A 6,285-nucleotide genomic window follows, 5' to 3' on the forward strand; every position below is an offset into this window, starting at 1 on the left:
TACTCCTCCACTCCGACTCACTTATAATTAGTGATCTGCTCATCATGTACCCATTGTGTTCTTAGGAGCTAATTAGGCCTCTGGCTACCTTCTCTAAAATCTAGACTCTCCCCAATCAATTGCAGCCATGGGGGATTTCAGAACAGACCATGGGGTGAAACATTTGAGAACTTTAAAAAAAAATTTTATTAGCATTTATTTGATGCTGAATTTACTCCCAGGTAAAGTTTTCAGGCAGGAATTTCCGCCCGTTCTAAGGAATTTTTTTTCCGCTTTCCCGTTCCCGAATGCCAAGATAGAAACTGTTTTCTGTTCTCCACGATGAATCGTTTCCACAAAGTGACGGCCAATACTACCAACCACCTGGGCTCAAGGAGTCGATTTTCCCGGTTTCCTGACCAACTTTTGTTGGGATTCGGGTACGGAAAAGTGAAAAAAATTCCCGAGAATGGGCGGGAATTCCCACCCGGAAATCCTAGAGATAAACAGGAAAAATGTCTAAGAGATACATTGTCAGTAGTACATTTATTTCCCATTGTGGGTATTATTGGGTTCAAGGAGCCGATTTTCCCGACTTCCCAACCAACTTTTCTCAGGATTCAGGAATGAGAAAGCGAAAAAATTCCCGAGAATGGGTGGGAATTCCACCTGGAAACCCTACTCCCAGGCCATAAGTTTTTGTCTCTTCAATTTCTTCTGAGATACCTTTTCTTCCGCGCAACCTCCTCTCTGGTTTGGAACAATCTGCTCTTTTGCAGTAAGGATCCCTCAGTGTGGCAGGGGGAGCTCACGTTTGGGTTCATTAGCCCATGAGCCTGGTAAGTTCCGCGCTGAATCTCGGGAGCTTTGTTCACCTGGATGTGCTCAGCGACCGGAGCATCTACATCGAAACCCTTAAGTGCAGTATTCTTCTCTGCATTTTTAAGCATTTGCACCAAAATTCTGCAGCTTTTCGGGCCACCGACCCTGCGTCCAGCCCCACTGTTTGGCCTGGCACACCTACCAGCCCCATTACTGTACTGACGAAATGGCACTCATTGCTCCTGTGACGTCCTTCAGACACGTGGTGGCTGTTCAGATAAGCATACCCTTGATGGCCTGGGCAGTTTCACAAGTGTTCTAAAAATGAACACGAAGATTTGAACCTCTCGATTTACATGATTTTGTGGGATTTTCTGGGTCAAGTGACTAGCGAACCATTTTCAGAGGTCACCTCAGGCTGCTTACCTGAGGTGAGAACTTTCTAATGTTATAATTAACTTATGGATTTAGCATATGGAAAACAACTTGTTACGCCAAATGAAATATCCATGTCCTTAAATAAGACCAGTACCTCCACCTGTACCTTAGATCTCATCCCTTCCTACTTACTGAAGGGCATCACTCCAGCAGTTCCCCCCTCTTATTCTGGTATTTCCCCCTTTCTATTCAACTATCCCCATCAGCTCATAAACGAACATACTGTCATTTCTCTGATTTCACAACACAAACTTCCTTTGACTTTAATTCGTCTGCCAGCTATCTCATTTCTATGCTTCCATCTGCAGCAAAACCCTTGGGAACCATTCTTTATACATCCTGCCTCTAATTTATCTCCTGATTTCCCCTCTTACACATGCTACAATCAGGTTTTCACCCCCCACCTCCACTAAAGTTGATCTTGTCCTGCTTAATAATGACCTTCACGATATAAATCCCAGGGTCAATTTTCAATCCTCATCTTAGTTGACCTATAGGCAGCACTGAATATAATAGACACCCTCTTCCCTTTTCTATTAAACTTCTTTTTTTAAGGAGGGTGCAGCTCACAGTGGCCCATGTGGGGATCGAACTGGCAACCTTGGTGTTATCAGCACACGCTCTAACCAACTGAGCTAACCGGCCACCCCAAGAAATAAACTTCTTCACTTAGCTTCCAGGAAGTAGACGCAAAGCATTTGATCATTGCACGTGATGATGTATAGTTTGTGATAAGAAAAAATCCTGAAAATGATAGCAATCAAAATAAATGTAATCAATTGGATTCACTCATTGAAAGAGAGCGAGTATCACAACAGATTAATATAACACAATGTACAGTTATACAGACTACTTAAAGAGACACATTATAAGTAAAACAACACAAAGTTTGAAGATAAAAAAATGACAGGGAAATACTAACAGAAAATGTAAATACCAAATACAAATAATTTACATCATTCATAGAAACAGAGATACAGCATAATAAAGGCACAGCTCCCCAAGAATGATTAAAATCAGGGATTTTTATGTCTCTGACAAAACAGCAGTATGGCCTGATTTCTGATTTCTGACGTCACCTACTTTCTGTGGATCTCCAGACTGAAAGGACATGTAGCTCCTGCTACTCTCTCACTTGTTTCACCTTCCCATTTGGTTTCCTTGCATTAATGTTACCTGGTAACCAATTCGCTGTATGAAATTTGCTCTTTGAAAAAACACTTTGAGTGATTTCTGTTTTCCTACTTGGATCATGACCGATACAAAAATACGTATTTTTTGAGCAAAAATAAAACCTATTCAAATCACGTGGTGTCACAGGTCATAAAAACTGCTGGTTCTTTTCCATTTGCCCCCCTCCACCAGTCAGTCTCTGTCCTTCTCGCCTTTGTTCTATGCCCTAGGTGGTAACCCCTGTGAGCTGCATTCCCTGGACTCCTTGGACTCTGGCTTCCAGTCACGTCTAGCTACTGGGAGGTATTAGAGAACATGAAGAAAGAGAGATTAGGGCAATTTTCCCCTGTTCCCTCCCTGCCTAAGTGGCTGCCATAGTTCTGACAGGAGCAGTGCCCTTTTGTTAACTTCACCTTCATAGAGAACATCCTGCTCCCACTGCTCCACCTCTCACCGGGCTCCAGCACTTTCCTTCCTTTGTGCCTTAAAACCTTGCAACCGTAATAGTCCCTTCTCACTGTTGATAGTCCCCAGGTGCCATGACCTCCCTCAACATAATTGTAAGTAAAATTTCGTCAAAATCCCCGTTGAGTTGTGCCATCTGTTTCCTAGACCCTGGGTGCTGCTGAAGCATAAGTGATACATAAAGGACGCTTAACCAATTTTCAAAGAACTGATATCACCGATGAAAGTATCTCACAACACAATTAGATTAGAAATCAACAATCAAAGTTAAGTATACATACACTTGTTTTGCACTGGTGTCAGCCAACCAATAACTTATCTAGTGACTGGACCAGCTCTTGTGGTTCTTATGAAGACTATAAGATCCCTGGGCCATGATGGCACAGATTCAAGAGCAGCGAAGCCACCACTACTGCTGGAGGTGTGAGGAGATAAAAACGATCAGAAGGCCCATAATAACAGTTCTTCAGATGGGGTTCCTTCAGATTCCTTGGGAGCTGCTGAAAACTGCAAGTACTGCAGAAAAGCTCGCAGATCACATGATACAGAATCCTCACGTTTTGACAGCCTTACAGAAATGACTTGACATTGTCTCCCATACTCCTTCAAGCTCCATCAAGACTTTACCTAAAGCAGGAGAAAAGAGTCAATGCGCTGACACAAGTTCAAGTAAAGTGTGCTCACACAGAAGCCAAGTTCTATGATGAGGTCCATGATATGAAGAGCAAGTACGCACCCCTGTACCAGCCTCTCCTTGACAAGAGAAGGGAATTTGTCACTGTTGATGTTGTGCTGACAGATGCAGAATCGGAATGCTGAGGAGGAGCAATTGTCTGGAGATGTGAAAAATAAAGTAGTCATAGCAGAAAAAACAACAGCAGAAGAGCCAGGCCCCAGAGGGATTCCCATATTCTGGTTCACCAGCTTCAGAATCATGGATATGCTAAGTGAGTTAGTCCAGGAATGTAATGAACCAATCTTGCAAACACCTGTGGGATATTAAAGTGACATTTTCAGACCCTGCACAGCCTGTGTCTCTTGTATTAGAGTTTTACTTTGAACCCAATGACTACTTCACCAATTTAGCGCTGACAAAAACGTACAAGATGAACTCGGAGCCAGATAAGGCTGACTCCTTTTCCTTTGAAGGTACTGAAATAGTTGACTGTGTTGGGTGCACTACTGACTGGAAGAAAGTAACAAAATGTTACGGTCAAAACAATCAAGAAAAAGCAGGAACATAAGGGTCGAGGCACGGGCAGAACAATTACCAAACAAGTTCCAACAATTCGTTTTTCAACTTCTTCAATCCCCTGAAAACATTGGGGAATGGAGAATCACTGGATGAAGACACCGAATTTACATTAGCCTCTGACTTTGAGAGTGGACACTTCCTTCATGAGCAGACAGTCCCATGGGCTGTGCTGTACTTCACAGGGAGGCCATAGAGAATGACAATTTGAAGAAGGTGAGGAAGGAGAAGAGGAGGTGTCAGGAGGTGATGAGGAGGGAGCAGATGAGGACGATGCCAAAATTCGCTGAATGCAAACAGTGAGAAGCAAGTTTGCCTCCGCTGGTGTGGCTGTTGCCCGCACGTCTGTCAGGACTCGTCAGGGCTGCAGCACCATCATACTGATAGTGCTTACATCTGACTTGTTTACAAGTGCATGATTTTCACTTCAACTTTTCCGTTGTCCTTATTATTTTGCGTAATCTGTATAGTGGCAACTTAAATGCATTTCAGAAATAGCCGATTTAATTCCAGTGTGCTCGATGGACTTTGGAGCAGCTCCGTAGATTTTCCCAGGCCCTGCCTTCCGGAAGGCCCATTAGACCCTGTAGAGGAGGGTCCTGTTCTTAGAGTGTTCTTTCTTTGGTTTTATTTTCCTTGGGGTGGGGGTGGGGATGGCGTTTGTAGATCACACGACCCAGAGGAGTGACTTACGTGGTTCACCCTTGTATTTATTTGTTCTTTCATGCTGTGAGTGCTTGGGACGCATGCTGTCGCTTGTCCTTGGAGTTTCTGAAACCATGTTTGTGACGGGAGACCTGGTGACTTGGCCAGGTAGACGTGGTGGCATCTCTTCTGGGAGGGAGGCCTGTGTGGAAGAAACCGCATCCACTCCTGCCACCAGTTGCTGATGGCAGGAGAATGGTTCCATGACATGCAGACTACACTACTACACTCTGCTTTAAGGGTGGGGGTTGGGGGCAGAGCCCGAATGTGCCCATCTTCTGTGGTGAGGAGCTTGGGCTTGGAGGCACAGCTCTCTCAGTGTATAAATGTCCTCTCTCACTCTCTCAGTATCACCCATTTCTCAGCCCCACATTCATCTTGTCTTAAAAGCTCTGCATTCAGAGTGATGTTTCCTTGGCTGGTGTGTGGGGTTCGCAAGTATGTGACCATGGTCCCTGGCAGCTGGGGGATGCCAGGTCCACACTGTGACCTGGCCTGAAGAATGCTCAGCCTTACTTATGATACATTTGTAACTGAATACAGTGCTTTTAATTTGGACAGAATAGAATATTCTATTAAAGTTGTGAAACAAGAAAAAGAAAAAAAAGGGTGCTCGCTTCCGCAATACATATACTATTAGGTTGGTGCAAAACTAATTGTGGTTTGAACGGTTAAAAATAATTGCAAAAACCTCAATTACTTTTGTACCAACCTAATAAAATTAAAACGATACAGAGAAGATTAGCATGGCCCCAGCACAAGAATGACATGCAAATTCGTGAAGGGTTCCATATTTCTGAATTTGCAAAGGGGAATGGAGATAAGAAGCATGCTGAACAAAAAGGACTACTGTACATATGAAACTTTCTTTTACATAACTTAATGGTAACCAAACACACACAAAAATCCAGAACTGAGACACATAACAAAACAAAACAAAAAGATAACAGAAGTAAAAATCATAGAACACCACCAAACTAAAATAACAGATAGAAGCAAACAGGCAAAAAAACAATGGAGACACTGAGCTAACAGAAAGCAAAATAAAATGGCTATAGGAAATCCTCATATGTCAATAATCACCCTAAATGTAAACAGACTGAACTCACCAATAAAATGGTACAGAGTGGCAGACTGGATGAAAAAACAAAACCCAACCATATACTGCCTCCAAGAGATACATTTCAGCTACAAGGACAAATACAGACTCAAAGTGAAATAGTGGAAAACGGTACTCCCATCAAATGGAATCCAGAGAAAATCAGGTGTATCCATACTTACATCCGACAAAACAGACTTCAGGATATAAAAGGTAACAAGAGACAAAGATGGACATTTCATAATGATAAAGGGGACAATACAAGAAGACATAACACCTATCAATATATATTGCCAGAATCAGGGAGCACCAAAATATATAAAGCAACTACTAACAGAACTCAAGAGAGAAA

At 42.9% G+C, this 6,285-nt stretch overlaps 1 non-coding gene and 1 pseudogene across 1 annotated transcript; both read left to right on the forward strand.

Moving 5' to 3' along the window:
• Window positions 1–809: 809 nt before the first annotated feature.
• LOC109456645 (nucleosome assembly protein 1-like 4) lies at window positions 810–4,419 on the forward strand (annotated as a pseudogene).
• A 1,109-nt stretch (window positions 4,420–5,528) lies between these two features.
• LOC141569846 (U6 spliceosomal RNA) lies at window positions 5,529–5,632 on the forward strand. The gene has a single exon (XR_012493628.1). It is a non-coding gene; the product is annotated as a U6 spliceosomal RNA (small nuclear RNA).
• The last annotated feature ends 653 nt before the right edge of the window (window positions 5,633–6,285 follow it).

Source organism: Rhinolophus sinicus, chromosome X (assembly GCF_036562045.2).
Source record: "Rhinolophus sinicus isolate RSC01 chromosome X, ASM3656204v1, whole genome shotgun sequence".
Lineage (NCBI taxonomy): Eukaryota > Metazoa > Chordata > Mammalia > Chiroptera > Rhinolophidae > Rhinolophus > Rhinolophus sinicus.